The following is a 21,611-nucleotide window of genomic DNA, read 5'->3' on the forward strand; positions in this document are numbered from 1 at the left end:
CTCTCTTCTTCCTTCCCTCCCTCCTTCTGTCCCTCCCTCCCTTTTCTCTCTCCCTTCCTCTTTCCTTTTCCTTCCATCCCTTTTTTCTTCCTTCCCTTTCTGCTTTCCTTCCTCCCTCCCTCTTTTCCTCCCTCCTAAGAAAACAATGGCCCCCAAGAAACACAGGAAGGCCCGAATGTGCCCCTCTGCCTGGAATGTGCCCCCTGCCTGGAATGTGCCCCTCTGCCCAGACTGGCGTTTCTGTGCGCTATTGGTTGACTGCCTGCCCTTAGGCATCAGTGAAATGTCGAATTTCTTTTTCTTGCGTGTTTTGGGTTGAAAGGGGTTCATTTTCAGTCCTCTTAACTAAGCATTTGCATCCTGATGTTCATTTAAGTGGGACATGTTTACACGTTTTCCCCATTAGGAGTAATTCTAGTCCTTGAGGATTTCTTGTAGAGACATTTCCTTCACCCCGACATAGTTGCCGTCCGGGCCTGTGTGACACTGCTTCCTCACAGTGGCGGGGGATGTTGTGGTTTGGTTTTGTTTGCACGCTTGCACAGGCCTCACTCTGAACTGCTGGGTTTTTTCCCCCTTTGCAGAATTGCCTGCTTCGCACTGTTTTCCTAGCGGGCGTCTGAAGGGTGAGGAAAACAGCTTGGGGAAAGTGAGGAAAAGGTTTGGGATATTTTAGTAAAGGGGCAGCTAGTGGGAAGGAGCGGCCTGGGCTGTTTTGGGGGCGCCGAAATCTCGGTGGTGACGTTGATTTGCTCATGAGTGCAGAGGCGGTCCGGAGCCCGGATTCCTGGCGCAGTCGGCCCCTGCTTTTGTGCCGGCGGATCCTTCCTGCGCCTTGTCTCAGATGTGCTTGGGCACAGTCCTACTGTTTGCCCCACCGTGATCTCAGGCACGCCGCCCTGTCCTCTCCGTCACATCCTGGGGTTCACCCGAGAGTTTTATAAAATGAACTCGCCGTGCCCCTGCCTGGTGAACAGAGAACGCAAACTCTCACAGGACCATCGGCAGCACAACAGCAGTGTTTGCTCATTTCTTCAGACCGTGACAACAGCAGAGTTTGGCTCGTTTCTTCCAGGTTTTCTCAAACTGCGTGGATTCCTTTCTGAGCAACTTCTGGGAAGCTTTCAGGTTTCAGGGCTTTGCAGCCAGGCTCCGCCCTAGCTGCGGCTGCCTGTCGTTTTGTGTTGCCGTCAGATGCGGGAGGTCCTTGGCCTCAATACCCTGATGCTGTCAACTTTAAGGGGTCAGAGAGGAAATATTTTTGACTCTGTGGACCGTACATTCTCTTCTCTCAACAACTTAGTTCTTCCGTTGTGTCTAAAAGCATCCATTGCTGGGTGCGGTGGGTCACATCTCTAATCCCAGCACTTTGGGAGGCCGAGGCAGGTGGATCACCTGAGGTCAGGAGTTCAAGACCAGCCTGGCCAACATGGTGAAACCCCCTCTCTACTAAAAATACAAACATTAGCTGGGCATGGTGGTGGGCACCTGTAATCCCAGGTACTGAGGCTGAGGTAGGAGAATTGCTTGAACCTGGGAGGCGGAGGTTGTAGTGAGCCGAGGTCGTGCCACTGCACCCCAGCCTGGGCGGCAAAAGCGAGACTCTGTGTATTCCAGTCCCAGTTCATGGGCACTAAATTTTATATAAATGTTGTGTCAAGAAATATGATTGCTCTGTTGACTTCTTTTTTTCCCCAACCATTAAGAAATTCAGAAAAACCATTTATGAACGTAAACACTGTTCTTGGCAAGTGGACCTTCTAAAAATGAGGGCTGGAGTTTGTTGAAACTGCTCTACTTTTTTTTTTTTTTTTGCCACTTTTTTCCTTTTTTCTCTAGGCACTAATTGGAATCCACTTATTCGTCCTGGTTTGAGAAACAGTTCAGATGGAACCTGTGGGCTCTGTGTTTCCTTAGGTAACACGTGTGAGGTTTTTGTCACTGTAATTCGGTCATCTGTGTTAATATTATCACAAAAGAGCCAGGGGGCCATTTGTGTTTTCTCAGAATTGCTTATCAAAACAACTGCATGGCCAGGTGCGGTGGCTCTCATGCCTGTGATCCCAGCATTTTGGGAGGCCAAGGCAGGCGGATCGCTTGAGCCCAGGAGTTTGAGACCAGCCTGGGCAACATGGCCAAATCCCATGTCTACTAAAAATATAAAAAATTAGCCAGGCATGGAGGCGCGTGTCTGTAGTCCCAGCTACTCAGGAGGCGAAGCTAGGAGGGTCACTTGAGCCTGGGAGTTGGGGGCTGCAGTGAGCTGTGAGCATACCATTGCACTCCAGCCTGGGCAACAAAGCAAGAGATGCTGTCTCTAAAATAATAATAATAATAATTAGCCAGACATGGTGGAACACGTGTGGTCACAGCTACTTGGGAGGCTGAGGTGGGAGGATTGCTGGAGCCCGGAAAGTCAAGGCTGCAATGAGCTGAGATTGTACCACTTGTAGTTCAGCCTGGGCAACATAGTGAGACCCTGTCTCTACATAAATAAATAAATTCATGATTAAGCAGAAGTTGTGCTTGCTCTGCCAGGATTTCAGCTGGGTTCTTTGTGCCCTAATTTATGTGAGCTCATAGATTGTGCGTTATCTTAGAAGGTCTGCATTGAAGAAAGAGGGTAACCCTTTTTTCCCTGTTTTGGTAGCATTGCTGAGGTGGCTTTTGGCTGACGGGTGGACCCATGGGTGCAGATGTTTTGATGCAGAAGGAGTGATTGCCTTTTTTACACTCAGGCTCCAACTGGCTTTTATCTTATATGTTCTTACCCTAATGTGTTTGAGGTCACTGGACTCCTACTTTATTTGTGTTTAACTGGAAAGTCAGGCACTCTGAGAATGTATCAAATAGCCAGTTACTGCAGAATTTCTAGAATTTAAATCGCTTCCAAAACTGGATCTGCCTCCTGGGTTTAAGCCATTCTCCTGTCTTAGCCTCTTGAGTAGCTGGGATTACAGGCGCCCACCACCACACCCGGCTGGTTTTTGTATTTTTAGTAGAGACAGGGTTTCAGCATATTGGCCTTACTGGTCTCGAACTCGACCTCAGGTGATCCACCCGCGTCAGCCTCCCAAAGTGCTGGGATGACAGGTGTGAGCCACCGCGCCTGGCCCAGTGTGGATACTCCTTGAGCACATAACTGGAATCCTTTCCTTGGAAACTTGGAGCCCCTTGGGTCATGGTCATATAAACTGTGTTAAGAGGAGACACCATTAAATATGTCACAGTTGTCCTTGAAACTGGGACTTGTTTTGCTTTCTGCCTGGAAATGAGTCATTTTTGTAGAACATTTATTTTTCATTAACAAAAAAAATTATATCCATATATGAGGTACGATGTGATGTTTTAATCCATGTACACATTGTGCAATGATTAAACCAGCTAGTTACCATATTAGCAGTCAAGCTAATTAACATAAATCTAATTGACATATTAATAATCAAACTAATTAACATATTAACCATCAAGCTCATTAACATATTCACATGACCCTAACTCTAACCTATGTCACCTCACCTAGTTTTTTTTGTGGTGAGAATATGTAAAATCTACTTTTAGTCTTTTTGAAAGATGCGATGTATTATTATTAACTATAATTGCTGCGTGATGTGTTAGAACTTTGAATTTCTTTTATCTAACTGAAAAAATTTAATTTTAATGTAATTTATATGTTTTTGAGAGAGTCTCACCATATCACCCAGGCTGGAGTACAGCATCATGTTCATAGCTCATGGCAGCCTCCAACTTCTGGCTCAGGTGACCCTCCCACCTCAGCCTCCTGGGTATCTGGGACTACAGGTGCACACCACCACCTGGTTTTTAAAATTTTTGAAGTTTTGTAGAGATGGGGTCTTGCTGTGTTGCTCAGGCTGGTCTTGAATTCCTGGCCTGAAGCAATCCTCCTGCCTCAGCCTCCCAAGTAGCTGGGACTACAGGTGCATGCCATCATACCCAGCTAATTTTTTTTTTTTTAAGAGATGGGGTTTCATTATGTTGCCCAGGCTTGTCTCAAACTTCTGGCCTCCAGTGATCCTCCTTCCTCAGCCTTCCATAGCATTGTGATTCCAGACATGAACCACCGCTTCTGGCCTCCAACTGAAATGTTATGTTCTTTGGCAAACACTTCGGCATTCTTCCCTGGCAACCACCATTGTACCCTCTGCATTCATGTGTTCAGCTTTTTAGAGTCTACATGTGAGATGATATGGTATTTGTCTCTCTGTGCCTGGTTCATTTCACTTCACATTGTATCTTCCAGTTCCACCCATGTTGCTGCAAATGGTAGGATTTCCTTTTTCATGGCAGCATACTATTCCTTTGTGTGTCTATGCCACATTTTCTTGATGCACTCATCTGTAGATTGACACATGGGTTGATTCTATATCTTTGAAAGTGTTAATAGTGCTGCAGTGCACAGGGGGTGCATGTATCCCATTGATGGACTGATTTCCTTTTCTTTCACACCCAGCGGTGGGATGACTGAATCTGGCACACCATTCTTTCCTCGGATGTTTCACAGGCCCATGGCTGGACTTTAGGGAACATCTTCACTGTATACAAGGTGGCAGTCCCTATTCTTAGGGAACATCTTCAGTGTATACACGGCATTGGTCCCTTGGCCACATGCTTAGGAAACGTCTTCAGTGTATACATGGCTGTGCTCCCTTAGCCACATTCTTAGGGAACATCTTCAGTGTGTACCTGGTGGCAGTCTCTTGGCCGCATTCTTAGGGAACGTCTTCAGTGTGTACCTGGTGGCAGTCTCTTGGCCTCATTCTTAGGGAATGTCTTCAGTATGTACACCTTGGCGATCCCTTGGCCACATGCCTAGGGAACGTATTCAGTGCCGTCCCTTGGCTGCATTCTTAGGGAACATCTTCAGTGTTCAACCTCATTCTTGGGGAACACCTTTAGTATGTTCATGGTGACGGCCCCTTAGCCACATTCTTAGGGAATGTGTTCAGTGTGTACACGGTGGCAGTCCCTTGGCCGCATGCTTTGGGACCATCTTCAGTGAGTGCGATCCCTTAGGCCACATGCTTAGGGAACGTCTTCAGTGTGTACACAGCGGCAGTCCCTCGGCCACATTCTTAGGGAATGTGTTCAGTGTGTACATGGCAGCGGTCCCTTAACCACATGCTTAGGGAATGTATGTACTTGGTGGCAGTCCCTTGGCCTCATTGTTATTGAATGTCTTCAGTGTGTACAAGGCAGCTGTCCTTTAGCCTCATGCTTAGGGAACATCTTCAGTGTGTATATGTTGGTGGTCCCTTCCCCACATGCCTAGGGAACGTCTTCAGTGCCGTCCCTACATTCTTAGGGAACATCTTCAGTGTGTACATGGCAGTGGTCCCTTGGCCTCATTATTAGGGAATGTCTTCAGTGTGTACTTGGCGGCGGTCCCTTACCCACATTCTTAGGGAATGTCTTCAGTGTGTACATGGTGGCAGTCCTTTAGCCGCATGGTTAGGGAATGTTTTCAGTACCATCCTTTGGCAAGATGCCTAGGGAACATCTTCAGTGCAGTCCCTTGGCTGCATTCTTAAGGAATGTCTTCAGTGTGTACATGGTGGAGGTCCCTTGGCCGCATTCTTAGGGAACATCTTTTTTTTTTTTTTTTGAGGCGGAGTCTCGCTCTGTTGCCCAGGCTGGAGTACAGTGGCCGGATCTCAGCTCACTGCAAGCTCCGCCTCCCGGGTTTACGCCATTCTCCTGCCTCAGCCTCTGGAGTAGCTGGGACTACAAGCGCCCGCCACCTCGCCTGGCTAGTTTTTTGTATGTCTTAGTAGAGACGGGTTTTCACAGTGTTAGCCAGGTTGGTCTCGATCTCCTGACCTCGTGATCCGCCCGTCTCGGCCTCCCAAAGTGCTGGGATTACAGGCTTGAGCCACTGCGCCCGGCCAGGGAACATCTTAAGTGTTTATATGGTGGCGGTCTCTTAGCCACATGCTTAGGGAATGTCTTCAGTGTGTACATGGCGGTGGTCCTTTAGCCACATTCTTAGGGAATGTCTTCAGTGTATATACGGTGGTGGTCCGTTGGCCACATGCTTAGGGAATGTCTTCAGTGTCTTCTTTTAGCTGCATTCTTAGGGAACCTCTTCTGTGTGTACATGGCAGCAGGCGCTTAGCAGCATACTTAGGGAACGTCTTCAGTGTGTGCACAGCAGAGGTCCCTTGGCCGCATTGTTAGGAAGGGTCTTCAGTTTGTACATGGCAGTGGTCCCTTAGCTGCAGACTTAGGGATCGTCTTCAGTGTGCACAGGGCGGTGGTCCCTTGCGTCACATGCTTAGGGAATGTCTTCAGTGTGTACACGGTGGAGGTCCCTTGGCCACATGCCTAGGGAATGTCTTTTGTGCCCTCTTTTGGCTGCATTCTTAGGGAACGTCTTCAGTGCGTAAATGGCGGCTGTCCCGTAGCCACATACTTAGGAAATGTCTTCAGTGTATACCCTGCAGCGGTCCCTTGGCCTCATTCTTAGGGAACATCTTCAGTGTGTACCTGGCAGCGTTCCCTTAGCCACAGTCTTCGGAAATGCCTTCAGTGTGTACACGGCGGGGGTCCTTTGGCCACATGCTTTGGGAACGTCTTCAGTGCATACAGAATGGCGGTCCCTTGGCCACATTCTTAGAAAACGTTGTCAGTTTGTATATGGTGGCGATCCCTTGGCCACATTCTCCTGAGTGTCTGTGTCTGTGTCCTTTCCACCTTGCGAGCTGCTTTTGTTTCTTCACTGGGTGTCTGACTCTCATGTGCAATCCGTTTCCTCCCTTACCGCCCGTCCCAGGCACAGTGAGAGACGCAGGCTGCCTGCTCATCTCTGCACGTGGCCATCGCATTCTCCAGCCCCCGTCCTGACCGCATTCATTCCTTCTCCTGCCCAGTCCACATCCTTCTTCCCCTACACTCTTGCTACCAAGAAATGGTCTGAATCACAGCAGAGGCTTCATTTGCTTTCTGGAATTGCAGCTCCCCAGCCTCACCCAGATCAGAGATTCAGAACCTGAATCTCCGATATCTGGAGTTGCCCCCATCCCATCAGAGACTTCTAGTCTGTTTGTTTATATTCGTTTAGACTTGGGAGGATGAGAAGAGACAAACCTTAGAAGGCGGTCTATGCAATTCCAGGGCCCAGGGTGGAAGGGGCTTCCCTGCCTGCCTTTGTGCACCTTTCATTCTTGATCCAACAGGTTTTTTATTTATTTATTTATTTTTTGAGACGGAGTCTTGCCTGGTCGTCCAGGCTGGAGTGCAGTGGTGTGATTCCAGCTCACTGCAACCTCTGCCTCCTGGGTTCAAGCGATTCTCCTGCCTCAGTCTCCTGAGTGGCTGGGATTACAGGCATGCGCCATGATGCTTAGCTAATTTTATATTCCTAGTAGAGATGGGGTTTCTCCATGTTGGTCAGGCTGGTCTCAAACTCCTGACCTCAGGTGATCCATCCGCCTCAGCCTCCCAAAGTGCTGGATGACAGGTGCGGGCCACCACGCCTGGCTGCACCTTTCATTCTTGATCCACCTGGTTTTAAACTTGCAGATAAACTGTTTCTACCTGTGACAAATGAGTCCTCCATCTTCCATGTGGTCTGGACTTTGTCCCTGGTATCATATTCCTGTCTCTTGTTCTGGGTTTTGGCATCCCACACATTGTCCCTGTTACAGTCCTGTCTCTTGTTTCTGGGGTTACTACTGTGGCGAGCTGACTGTGCGGCGTTCCTGAGGCTGGTGAGGATGCTGTCGACACCTTAATCACAGCTGTGAAGAAACTGGCTAGAGCTAGGTGCCGTGGAGCTTTGCAGTGGACTCTAGGTCGTGGTACCCATTCTTTGATCGGTGACGGAGCCAGGTGTCTTATTAGGTCTCAGGGATTTGTGGAAGTACAGAGCAAGCAAGCACCTCCTACATTGAAAGGAATCCTTGTCTCACTCAAGTTGGCATCCTGAAGTCTGCCTTTGGGAATCCCTGATTTCCTAAGAAACTACCCAAACATTTTAAAGGACTTAAAAAAATCTTAGTAAAATGTTCCCAATGGATAGCAGCAGGTAGTGTTTTGTGTGTGTGTGTGTGTGTGTGTTTTTTTTTTAAAGACGATGGTTTGCTTTGGTCACCCAGGCTGGAGTGCAATGGCACAATCTTGGCTCCCTGCAACCTCCGTCTCCTGGGTTCAAGGGATTCTCCTACCTCAGCCTGTCAGGCAGCTGGGATTATAGGCATGCGCCACCATGCCCGACTAATTTTGTATTTTTAGTAGTGACGGGGTTTCACCATGTTGGTCAGGATGGTCTCGAGTTCCTGGCCTCAAGTGATCCACCTGCCTTGGCCTCTCAAAGTTCTGGGATTATGAATCACCACGCCCGGCCTGCGTTTTGTACTTCGTTCCAGGTTCAGGGGCATGGGTGCAGGTTCGTTACGTAGGTGAATTGCATGTCCTGGGGGTGTAGTGAACAGATTATTTCATCATCCAGGTAATAAGCCCAGTACCACCTGATAGGTAGTTTTTCGATCCTCTCATTTCTCCCACCCTCCACCCTCCAGCAGGCCTCTGCATCTGTTCCCTTCTTTGTATCCACTAATACCCAATATTTAGCTGCCACTTATCTGTGAGACCAGGTGTTATTTGGTTTTCTTTTCCTGTGTGAATTTGCTAAGGATAATGGCCTCCACTTCCATGCATGTTCCTGCAAAGGACATCATCCCATTTTTTTTTTTTCTTTTGAGATGGAGTTTCCCTCTTGTTGCCCAGGCTGGAGTGCAATGGTGCCATCTTGGCTCACTACAACCTCCGGCTCCTGGGTTCAAGCAATTCTTCTACTTCAGCCTACCAAGTAGTTGAGATTACAGGCGGAGACGGGTTTCTCCATGTTGGCCGGACTGGTCTTGAACTCCCAACCTCAGGCAATTCGCCTGCCTCAGCCTCCCAAAGTGCTGGGATTACAGGCATGAGCCACCACTCCCAACCAATCCCATTCTTTTTAATGAGTGCATAGTATTCCATAGTGTATATGCTCCAACCTTTCTTTTTTTTTTTTTTTTTTTTGAGATGGAGTCTTGCTCTGTTGCCCAGGCTGGAGTGCAGTGGCCGGATCTCAGCTCACTGCAAGCTCCGCCTCCCGGGTTTACGCCATTCTCCTGCCTCAGCCTCCCAAGTAGCTGGGATTACAGGCGCCCGCCACCTCGCCTGGCTAGTTTTTCGTGTTTTTTAGTAGAGACGGGGTTTCACTGTGTTAGCCAGGATGGTCTCGATCTCCTGACCTCGTGATCCGCCTGTCTGGGCCTCCCAAAGTGCTGGGATTACAGGCTTGAGCCACCGCGCCCGGCCTCCACCCTTTCTTTATCCAGTCTACATGGCGTCATGTTGAGGAAAGGATGAAACAATGTGCATGAAAGCAGTGAATGTTTTCTATTGGAATGGTGTTTGCCTTTCTGGGAAACTGTGGAGTCATTGCAATTGCAATTTCCTGGTAGATTTGGTGAGGTAAGAGCATTGGGAATTTTTGGGCGCCTGATGCACTCTGGGAGTTTTTTTTTTTCACAGTGTAGAAATCTCAACATGAATATATCTCTTTTCTTTTGTGTTTGTTTGTTTGTTTTGAGATGGAGTTTTTTTCTTGTTGCCCTTGCTGGAGTGCAATGGCTGAATCTGGGCTCACTGCAGCCATCATCTCTTGGGTTCAAGCAATTGTCCTACCTCACCCTCTGGAGTAGCTGGGATTGTAAGTGCCTGCCACCACACCTGGCTAATTTTTTTTTTTTTTTTTTTTTTGTATTTTTAGTAGAGATGGAGTTTCAGCATGTTGGGCAGTCTGGTCTCGAACTCCTGGCCTCAAGGGATCCCCCTGCCTCGGCCTCCCAAAGTGCTGGGATGACAGGCATGAGCCACGGCGCCCGGCCGTCTGTTTTCTTTTCATAGGAGGTGCTGGTCTCACAGTGGCTCTGTGCTGTGATGAAATGGCATTGCCAAAATTTTACTCTTGACAACTTGATTTTGTATGCTAAACAGATCTTCTTTGGTGTGATTGAGGAGGGCTTGGGAGAGTTAAAGGAGCCATTTATTTAGAAGGCGATGAGATGGAGTTATGTCTTAGTAATTACTGCAGTTACCCCCACCCCATTCTTTCCGTGGCTCTCCTAGCTGGGTTCTTGGCTAGTCATGGAGGTGCCCTGAAAAGCCTCATTTTCCCACAGCTGTAGGAACTGTGTGGTACACCCACAATTTCTTAGCTTTTGTATTAGGGAATGTCTTCAGTGCATTCCCTTGGCCACATTCTTAGGGAACATCTTCAGTGTGTACACTGTGGCGGTCCCTTAGGCACATTCTTAGGGAAAGTCTTCAGTGTGTACATGGTGGCATTCCCTTGGCCGCATGCTTAGGGAATGTCTTCAGTGCGGTCCCTTGACCACATGCCTAGGGAATGTCTTCAGTACCAGCCCTTGGGTGCATTCCAGGGAACATCTTCAGTTTGTACATTGCGGTGGTCCCTTAGCCACTTTCTTAGGGAATGTCTTCAGTTTGTACGCGTTGGTAGTCCCTTGGCCGCATGCTTAGGGAACGTGTGCAGTGAATGCGATCCCTTGGCCACATGGTTAGGGAACATCTTCAGTGTGTACACGGCCGTAGTCCCTTTCCCTCATTCTTAGGGAACGTCTTCAGTGCCTACACAGTGGCAGTCCCTTGGCCACATTCTTAGGGAACGTCTTCAGTGTGTACATGGCTGCGGTCTCTTAGCCACATTCTTAGGGAATGTCTTCAGTGTGTACATGGTGGCAGTCTCTTGGCCGCGTGGTTAGGGAACATCTTCAGTGTGCACAGGTGGCAGTTCCTTGTGCCACATGGTTAGCGAATGTCTTCAGTGAGTACATGGTGGCGGTCTCTTGGCTGCATTCTTACAGAACATCTTCAGCGTGTACATGGCGGCTGTCCCTTAGCTGCATGCTTAGGGAACGTCTTCAGTGTGTATACAGTGGCAGTCCCTTAGCCACATGTCTAGGGAACGTTTTCCCTGCTGTTCCTTGGGTGCATTCTTAGGGAACATCTTCAGTGTGTAATGGCGGTGGTCCCTTAGCCACATACTTAGGGAATGTCTTCAGTGTGTACGTGGTGGCAGTCCTTTGGCCACATGCTTAGGGAACATCTTCAATGCAGTCCCTTAGCCACATGCCAAGGGAACGTCTTCAGTGTTGTCTTTTAGTTGCATTCTTAAGAAACGTCTGCAATGTGTACATGGCAGCAATCCCTTAGACACAAGGTTAGGGATCATCTTCAGTATGCATAGGGCTGCAGTTCCTTGGGCCACATGCCTGGGGAACCTCTTCAGTGCTGTCCCTTGGCCACAAGGTTAGGGATCATCTACAGTGTGCATAGGGCAGTGGTTCCTTGGGCCACATGACTAGGGAACGTCTTCAGTGCCGTCCCTTGGCTGCATTCTTAGGGAACGTCTTCATTGTGTACATGGCAGCGGTCCCTTAGCCACATACTTCCGGACCGTTTTCAGTGTGTACATGGCAGCAGTCCCTTAGCCGCATACTTAGGGAACATCTTCAGTGTGTGCATATCTTCAGTGTGTGCACGTCAGCAGCCCTTGACTGCATTGTTACGGAACGTCTAAAGTGTAAACATGGCAGTGGTTCCTTAGCCAGGAGCTTAGGGATCGTCTTCAGTGTGCACAGGGCGGTGGTCCCTTGCGTCACATGGTTAGGGAATGTCTTCAGTGTGTACATGGTGGCTGTCCCTTGGCCACATGCCTAGGGAACGTCTGCCATCTCTTGGCTAAATTCTTAGGGAACGTTTTCAGTGTGTAAATGGTGACGGTCCCTTAGCCTTATACTTAGGGAACATCTTCAGTGCGTACACGGCTGTTCCCTTGGCCGTATTCTTAGGAAATGTCTTTAGTGTGTATAGGCGGTGGTCCCTTAGCCACATTCTTAGCGAATGTCTTCAGTGTGTACACGGCGATGGTCCCTTGGACACATGCTTTGGGAACATCTTCAGTGCATCCAGAGTGGCGGTCCATTGGCCCCATTCTTAGAAAACGCCTTCATTCGTATAACGTGGCGATCCCTAGGCCACATTCTTCTGAGTGTCTGTGTCTGTGTCCTTTCTACCCTGTAAGCTGCTTTTATTTCTTCATTGGGTGTCTGTGACTCTCCTGTGGAATCCCTTTCCTCTGTCACCACCCGTCCCAGGCACAGGGAGAGACGCAGGCTGCCTACTCCTCTCTGCACATCGCCATCTGAGACATTCTCCAGCCACCGTCCTGACAGCACTCATTCTTTCTCCTGCCCGGTCCACATCCTTCTTCCCCTACACCCTTGCTACCAAGAAATGGTTTGAATCACAGCCAAGGCTTCTTTCGCTTTCTGGAATTGCAGCTCTCCAGCTCCACCCAGATCAGAGATTTAGAACCTGAATCTTCTGATTTCTGGAGTTGCCCCCATCCCATCAGAGACTTCTAAACCTAGTCTGTTTGTTTATATTCGTTTAGACTTGGGAGGATGACAGGAGAGAAACCTTAAAAGGTGGCCTGTGCAGTTCCAGGGCCCAGGGTAGAAGGGGCTTCCACCCCTGGCTGCTTTTGTGCACCTTTCATTCTTGATCCGCTCTGTCGCCCAGGCTGGAGTGCAGTGGTGTGATCTCGGCTCACTGCAAGCTCTGCGTCCCAGGTTCATGCCATTCTCCTGCCTCAGCCTCCCGCATAGCTGGGACTTCAGGCGCCCGCCACCACGCCCGGCTAAATTTTTGTGTAGTTTTAGTAGGGACGGTTTCACCGTGTTAGCCAGGATGGTCTCGATCTCCTGACCTCGTGATCCGCCTGCCTGGACCTCTCAAAGTGCTGGGATTACAGGCGTGAGCCACTGCGCCCGGCCTGTTTTTGCTTTTTTGAGACGGAGTCTTGCTGTGTCGCCCAGGCTGGAGTGCAGTGGTGTGATCTCAGCTCACTGCAACCTCTGCCTCCCGGGTTCAAGCGATTCTCCTGCCACAGCCTCCCGAGTAGGGAGCTGCTAAAATAAATTACTTTCAGTTGGGTGATTTATAAACTACAGACATTTATCACTCACAGTTCTGAAGCCTGGATCAAGATCATGGCAGATTCAGTGTCTGGTGGGGACCCACCTACTGGTTCATAGACGATGCATTTTCTCTGCGCGTGCTCACATGGTGGAAGGGTGAGGGTGCTCTCTGGGGCCCCTTTTATAAGGACACTGATCCCATTCTTGAGGCTGGATCCCCATGACCTCATCACCTCCCAAGTCTCCCACCTCCTGACACCGTTGTCTTAAGGGTGAGGATTTCAATGCAGGAATTTTGGGGAGGAACACAAACTTTCAGACTGTAGCAAACACTATTCTTAAAAAAAAATACAGTAATAGTTCAGCTTTTTTTTTCTTTTTTTTTTTTTTTTTAAGTTTGATAAATTTGCCAAGAAGGAGGAGGTAAAGAAACCCTCCTAGTTTTGAAGGTGAATGTTAGTGCTGTAAAATACACATGGGACTTGGCTTCTATAAAATTCCTGGTCACGGCAAAATGTAGGTGGTTCGCAGTGCCTGGGAAAGCCCACCTTTCCTTTTTGTAACATGTAACTTTTGTGGGAATTGCATAAAAGTTGTTTATAGTTAGCCCTTCAGTCCTGTGTCTAACCCAGCATATCCGATACTATCTAACATTCTTTTTTTTTTGAGGCGGTGTTTTGCTCTTGTTACCCAGGCTGGAGGACAGTGGCACGATCCTGGCTCGCCGCAACCTCCACCTCCTGGGTTGAAGTGATTCTCCCATCTCAGCCTCCCAAGTAGCTGAGATTACTAAATTTTATATAAATGTTGTGTCAAGAAATATTACTGCTCTTTTGATTTTTTTTTTTTCCCTAACCATTGAGAAATTTAGAAAAAACATTTATGAACGTAAACACTGTTCTTGACAAGAAGGCCTTCTAAAAATAAGGGCTGGAGTTTGTTGAAACTGCTCTACCTTTTTTTTTTTTTTTTTTTGCTGCTTTTTCCTTTTGCCTTGAGGCAGTAATTGGAATCCACTCATTTGTCCTGGGTGGAGAAACAGTTCAGATCTAACAGTGGGGGCTCTGTGTTTCCTTCGGTAACACGTGTGAGGTTTTTGTCAGTGTAATTCAGTCATCTGTGTTAATATTATCACAAAAGATCAGGGCGGCATTTGCTTCTTCCCAGAATTGCTTATTAAAACAGCTGCATGGCCAGGCGTGGTGGCTCACGCCTGTAATCCCAACACTTTTGGAGGCTGAGGCAGGAGGATTGCTTGGGCCCAGGAGTTTGAGACCACCCTGGGCAACGTGGCCAAACCCCGTCTCTACTAAAAATACAAAAAAATTAGCTCGTGCGTGTAGTCGCAGCTACTCAGGAGGCGGAGGCGGAAGGATCACCTGAGTGTGGGAGTTGGAGGCTGCAGTGAGCTGTGATTGCAGCCTGGGCAACCAAGCGAGAGATGCTGTGTCTAAAAAAATAAAAATAAGAATTAGCCAAACATGGTGGCATGCGTGTGTGGTCACTGCTACTTGGGAGGCTGAGGAGGGTGGATCACTTGAGCCCACAAAGTCGAGGCTGCAGTGAGCTGAGATTGCACCACTGTAGTACAGCCCGGCACCACAGCGAGAGACCCTGTCTCTAAATACATAAATAAATAGGTTCGCGATTAAGCAGAAGTTATGCTTGTTCTGCCAGGATTTCAGTTGGGTTCTTTGTGCCCTAATTTATCTGAGCTCATAGGTTGTGCGTTATCTTGGAAGGCTTGCGTTAAAGAAAGAGGGTAGCCTTTCTTTTCCCTGTTGTGGGAGCATCGCTGAGGTGGCTTTTGGCTGACGGGTGGACCCGAGGCTGCAGATGTTTTGATGCAGAAGGAGTGATTGCCTTTTTGAGACGTAGGGTCCAGCTGGTTTTTATGTTGTGTGTTCTTACCCTGGGGTGTTTGAGGTCCCTGGACTCCTATTTTATTTGTGTTTAAAAAGCAGGAACTCTGAGAATGTATCAAAGAGCCTGTTACTGCAGGATTTCTAGAATTTAAATGGCTTCCAAAACTGGATCCACAAGCTAAGAATTATGTTTACGTTTTAAAAGGTGTTGGTTTGCTTCTTACCTTTCTAAATTCTTGGGGGAAAAAATCCAAAGAATAACTCAGTTTCATGGTACAAAAATGATATGAGGCTGGGCACAGTGGCTCATACCTGTCATCCCAGCACTTTGGGAGGCCAAAGCAGGAGGATTACTTGAGCCCAAGAGTTTGAGATCAGCCTGGGCAACAGGGAGAAAAAAAATAAAATAAAAATAGGCTGGGTGCAGTGACTTATGCTTATAATCACAGCCCTTTGGGAGGCTAAGTCAGTAGGATCACTTGAGCTCAGGGGTTTGAGACTAGCCTGGTCAACACAGTGAGACCTTGTCTGTAGTAATGATAAAAAATTAGCTGGACATAAGGTGTGCATTTGTAGTCTCAGTTACACAGGAGGCTGAGGTGGGAGGATCACTTGAGCTGGGGAGTTGGAGGCTGCAGTGAAATGTGATCGCACCACTGTACTCCAGCCTGTGCAACAAAGAGAGAGATGCTGTGTCTTAAAAAAAAAAACAAAAACAAAAACAAAACAGCCAGATGTGGTGGCACACATGTGTGGTCACAGCTACTTGGGAGGCTGAGGCTGAAGGATTGCTTGAGCTCAAGGAGGTTGAGGCTTCAGTAAGCTAGGATCATGCCATTGCACTCCAGACTGGGCAATCGCCTGGGCGAGACTCGGTCTCCACCAAAATAAATTAAAGATTGGAAATTTCAATATGAAAATCAATGTCCCCCGGATCCTTCCATTTCTTCCCAGCTGGGCTATATTTGTAGTTCCATGGGGAGCCGGCAGTTTGCATGCGCTCAGGAGGATGAGCCCTGCCATAGTGTCTGTTAGTGAACAGCCTGATCTCATCAACCCTTCTGAGCAGGCCTGGCCCTCCGAGTAATAACTGGGAACATTCGCCAATTTGTGAGATGACCTCATGTTGTCATTTGAAGGGTGCAGTGTGGATACGTGGATACATTTTTTTCTTTTTTCTTTTTGAGGCGGAGTTTCACTCTTGTTGTCCAGGCTGGAGTGCAATGGTGCGATCTCGGCTCACTGCAACCTCCGCCTCCTGGGTTCAAGCCATTCTGTTTCAGCCTCCTGAGTAGCTGGGATTACAGGCACCCGCTACCATGCCCAGCTAATTTTTGTATTTTTTTTTTTTTTTTTTTTTTGAGACGAAGTCTCGCTCTGTCACCCAGGCTGGAGTGCAGTGGCCCGCTCTCTGCTCACTGCAAGCTCCGCCTCCCGGGTTCGCGCAATTCTCCTGCCTCAGCCTCCCGAGCAGCTGGGACTACAGGCGCCCGCCACCTCGCCCGGCTTATTTTTTTGTATTTTTAGTAGAGACGGGGTTTCACCATGTTAGCCAGGATGGTCTCGATCTCCTGACCTCGTGATCCGCCCGTCTCGGCCTCCCAAAGTGCTGGGATTACAGGCTTGAGCCACCGCGCCCGGCCCTAATTTTTGTATTTTTAGTAGAGATGGGGTTTCAGCATATTGGTCAGGCCGGTCTGGAACTCCTGACCTCAGGTGATCCACCCGCATCAGCCTCTCAAGGTGCTGGGATGACAGGCGTGAGCCACCGCACCCCACCCAGTGTGGATACACCTTGGGCACATAACTGGAATCCTTTCCTTGGAAACTTGGAGCCCCTTGGGTCATGGTCATATAAACTGTGTTGAATTAAGAGGAGACACCGTTAAATATGTCACAGCTGTCCTCGAAACTGGGACTTGTGTTGCTTTCTGCCTGGAAATGCGAGTCATTTTAATAGAAAATTTGGCCGGGCGTGGTGGCTCAAGCCTGTAATCCCAGCACTTTGGGAGGCCGAGACAGGCGGATCAAGAGGTCAGCAGATTGAGACCATCCTGGCTAACACGGTGAAACCCCGTCTCTACTAAAAAATACAAAAAACTAGCCGGGCGAGATGGCGGGCACCTGTAGTCCCAACTACTGGGGAGGCTGAGGCAGGAGAATGACCTAAACCCGGGAGGCGGAGCTTGCAGTGAGCCGAGATCCAGCCACTGCACTCCAGCCTGGGCGACAGAGCAAGACTCCATCTTAAAAAAAAAAAAAAAAAGAAAATTTATTTTTTCATTAACAAAAAATAATTGTGTACATATATATGAGGTACAACGTGATGTTTTAATCCAAGTACACATTGTGATTAAAACAAGCTAGTTACCATATTAACAATCAAGCTAACATACTAACAATCAAGCTAATTAACATATTAACAATGAAGCTAAGTAATATATTCATATAACCCTAACTCTAACCCATATCACTTCACCTACCTTTTTTTGTGGTGAGAATACGTAAAATCTACTTTTAGTCATTTTGAAAGATGCGGTGTGTTATTATTAACTATAATCAGTGTGTGCTGTGGTAGAACTTTGAATTTATGTCTTTTATCTAACTGAAAAAAATTAATTTTAATGTAATTTATATGTTTTTGAGACAGTCTCACCATATCACCCAGGCTGGAGTACAGCGTCATGTTCATAGCTCTTGGCAGCCTCCAACTGGTGGCTCAGATGAGCCTCCCACCTCAGCCTCCCAGGTAGCTGGGACTACAGGTGCACCCCGCCACACCCAGTTGATTTTTAAATGTTTTGTGGAGATGGGGTCTCACTATATTGTCCAGGTGGGTCTTGAATTCTTGGGCTGAAGCAATCCTCCTGCCTCAGCCTCCCAAGTAGCTGGGACTGCAGGTACATGCCAGTATACCCAGCTAATTTTTTTTTTTTTCCCTTTGAGATGAGGTTTCATTATGTTGCCCGGGCTTGTCTCAAACTCCTGGCCTCCAGTGATCCTCCTTCCTCAGCCTTCCATAGCATTGTGATTCCAGATATGAGCCACCGCTCCTGGCCTCCAACTGAAATTTTATGTTCTTTGACAAACACTTCGGCATTCTTCCCTGGCAACCACCATTGTACCCTCTGCATTCATGTGTTCAGCTTTTTAGAGTCTACATGTGAGATGATATGGTATTTGTCTCTCTGTGCCTGGTTCATTTCACTTCACATTGTATCTTCCAGTCCCATCATGTTGCATAAATGGCAGGATTTCCTTTTTCATAGCTGCATACTATTCCTTTGTGTGTCTATGCCACATTTGCCTGATGCACTCATTTGTTGATTGACACATAGGTTGATTCCATATCTTGGAAATTGAGTAGTGCTGCAGTGCACAAGGGGTGCAGGTATCCCGTTGAGCGTCTGATTTCCTTTCCTTTGGGTACATATTCAGTGGTGGGATGTCTGGATCCTGCACACCATTCTTTTCTCTGATGTTTCGCAGACCTATGGCTGGACCTTTGGAACATCTTCATTTTGTACAAGGTGGTGGTCCCTTAGCCACATTCTTAGTGAATGTCTTCCGTGTGTACACAGTGGCAGTCCCTTGGCCGCATGCTTAGGCAATGTCATCAGTGCGGTTCCTTGGCCACATGCTTAGGGAACGTCTTCAGTGTATACATGGTGGCAGTCCCTTGGTCACATTCTTAGATAATGTCTTCAGTGTGTACGTGGTGGTAGTCCCTTAGCCACATGCTTAGGGAACGTCTTCAGTGTGTACATAGCTTCGGTCTATTAGCCACAAGCCTAGGGAACATCTTCAGTGTGTATAGGGTGGCGGTCCCTTGGCCACATGCCTAGGGAACGTCTTCAGTGCCATCCCTTGCTGCATTTTAAGGGAACGTCTTCAGTGTGTACATGGTGATGGTCCCTTGGTGCATTGTTAGGGAACATCTTCAGTGTGTACATGGCGGAGGTCCCTTAGCCACATGCTTCGGGAACGTCTTCAGTGTGTATATGGCAGTGGTCCCTTAGCCACATACTTAGGGAATGTCTTCAGTGTGTATATGGCGGTGGTCCTTTGGGCCACATGCTTAGGGAATGTCTTCAGTGTGTACCCGGTGGTGGTCCCTTGGCCACATCCTTAGGGAAAGTCTTCAGTGACATCCTTTGGCTGCATCTTCAGTGTGTTTGGGAACTGTCTTCAGTGTATACATGGCGGAGGTCCCTTGGCCACATTCTTAGAGAACCTCTTCAGTTCATACACAGTGGCGATCCCCTGGCCACATTCTTAGAAAACGTCTTCATTTGGTACACAGTGGTGGTCCCTTGGCCACATTCTTCTGAGTGTCTGTGTCTGTGTCCTTTTCACCCTGTAAGCTGCTTTCATTTCTTCACTGGGTGTCTCTGACTCTCATGTGGAATCCCATTCCTCTGTCACTGCCCGTCCCAGGCACAGTGAGAGACGCAGCCAGCCTGCTCCTCGCTGCATGTGGCCATCTCAGACGTTCTCCAGCCACTGTCCTGACCGCGTTCCTTCCTTCCCCTGCACGGTCCACATCCTTCTTCCCTTTTACCCCCTTGCTACCAAGAAATGGTCTGAATCACAGCACAGGCTTCATTTGCTTTCTGGAACTGCAGCTCCCCAGCTCTACCCAGATCAGAAATTCAGAACCTGAATCTTCGATCTGGAGATGCCCCCATCCCATCAGAGACTTCTAGTCTGTTTCTTTATATTCATTTAGACTTGGGAGGATGACAGGAGAGAAACCTTAGAAGGTGGACTCTGCAGTTCTAGGGCCCAGGGTGGAAGGGGCTTCCATCCCAGGCTGTCTTTGTGCACCTTTCATTCTTGATCCAACTTTTTTTTTTTTGAGACAGCGTTGTGCTGTGTCCCCCAGTCTGGAGTGCAGTGGTGTGATCTCAGCTCACTGCAACCTCCGCCTCCCTGGTTCAAACAATTCTCCTGCTTCACTCTCCTGAGTGGCTGGGAGTACAGGCATACGCCTCCATGCCTGGCTAATGTTATATTTTTAGTAGAGATGGGGTTTCTCCATGTAGCTCAGGCTGGTCCTGAGCTCAGGTGATCCATTCACCTCAGCCTCCCAAAGTGCTGGGATTACAGGCGTGAGCCACCACGCCTGGCTGCACCTTTCGTCTTGATCCACCTGATTTCAAACTCGCAGATAAATTGTTTCCACCTGTGACAAATGAGTCATGCATCTTCCAAGTGGTCTGGACTTTGTCCCTGTTACCATATTCCTGTATCTTGTTTCTGGCGGGCTGCACGTTGTCCCTCTTACAGTCCTGTCTCTTGTTTCTGGGGTCAGTACTGTGGCGAGCTGACTGTGCCGCATTCCTGAGGCTGGTGAGGATGCTGTCGGCACCTTAATCACGGCTGTGAAGAAACTGGCTAGAGCTAGGTGCCGTGGGGCTTTGCAATGGAGTCTAAGTCGTGGTCCCCATTGTTTGGTCAGTGACGGAGCCAGGTGTCTTATTAGGTCTCGGGGATTTGTGGAAGCACAGAGCAAGCAAGCACCTCCTACATTGAAAGGAATCCTTCTGACACTCCAGAGGACACCGTGAAGTCCTGCCTTTGGAATTCCCTGATTTCCTAAGACACTACCCTAGCAGTTTAAAGGACTTAAAGAAAAATTCAGTAAAATGTTCCCAATAGCAGCACATGTAGTCATGTAGTTATTGTGTTTTTTTTTTTTTTTTTTTGAGATGGAGTTTCGTTCTGGTCACTCAGACTGGAGTGCAATGGCACGGTCTCAGCTCACTGCAACCTCCGTCTCCCAGGTTCAAAGGATTCTCCCCCCTCAGCCTGTCAGATAGCTAGGATTATAGGCGTGTGCCACCATGCCCAGCTAATTTTGTATTTTTAGTAGTGACAGGGTTTCCACCATGTTGATCAGGGAGGTCTCGAACTCCTGGCCTCAGGTCATCCACCCACCTTGGCCTCCCTAAGTGCTGGGATTATGAGTCACTGTGCCTGGCTTACTTTTTAAACTTTCATTTCAGGTTCGGGGGCACGTGTGCAGGTTCGTTACACGGGCAAATTGCATGTCCTGGGGCTTTTTCCATCATCCAGGTAATAAACCCAGAACCGCCTGATAGGTAGTTTTTCCATCCTCTCATTTCTCCCACCCTCCACCCTCTAGCAATCCCCTGCGTCTGCTCTCTCCTTTGTATCCACGAATACCCTGGGTTTAGCTGCCACTTATCAGTGAGACCTGGTGCTATTTGGTTTTGTTTTCCTGTGTGAGTTTGCTAAGGATAATGGCCTCCACTCCATGCATGCTCCTGCAAAGGACATCATCCCATTTGTTTTTCTCTTTCTTTTGAGACTGGGTTTCCTTCTCGTTGCCCAGGCTAGAGTGCAATGGTGTGATCTCAGCTCACGACAACCTCTGGCTCCTGGGTTCAAGTGATTCTCCTGCCTCAGCCTCCCAAGTAGCTGAGATTACAGGTGCATACCACCACGCCCAGCTAATTTTGTATTTTTAGTAGAGTCGGGGCTTCTCTGTGTTGACCGGGCTGGTCTTGAACTCCTGACCTCAGGTAATCTGCCTGCCTCCCAACATGCTGCGATTACAGGCCTGAGCCACCATGCCCAACCAATCCCATTCTTTTTCATGGGTTCATAGTATTCCATAGTGTATATGCTCCAGTCTACATGGCGTTGTGTTGAGGAATGGATGTAACAATGTGCATGAAAGCAGTGAATGTTTTCTATTGGAATGGCGTTT

General features: G+C 48.3%; 1 protein-coding gene across 1 annotated transcript in view; it reads left to right on the forward strand.

The window, feature by feature from the left end:
* The window catches only part of DHRSX (dehydrogenase/reductase X-linked), a 314,506-nt gene that overhangs the window by 16,019 nt on the left and 276,876 nt on the right, over positions 1-21,611 (forward strand). The gene's annotated exons all lie outside the window — the stretch shown is intronic.

The sequence above is a fragment of the Chlorocebus sabaeus genome, chromosome X (assembly GCF_047675955.1).
Source record: "Chlorocebus sabaeus isolate Y175 chromosome X, mChlSab1.0.hap1, whole genome shotgun sequence".
In the NCBI taxonomy this organism is placed as follows: Eukaryota; Metazoa; Chordata; class Mammalia; order Primates; family Cercopithecidae; genus Chlorocebus; species Chlorocebus sabaeus.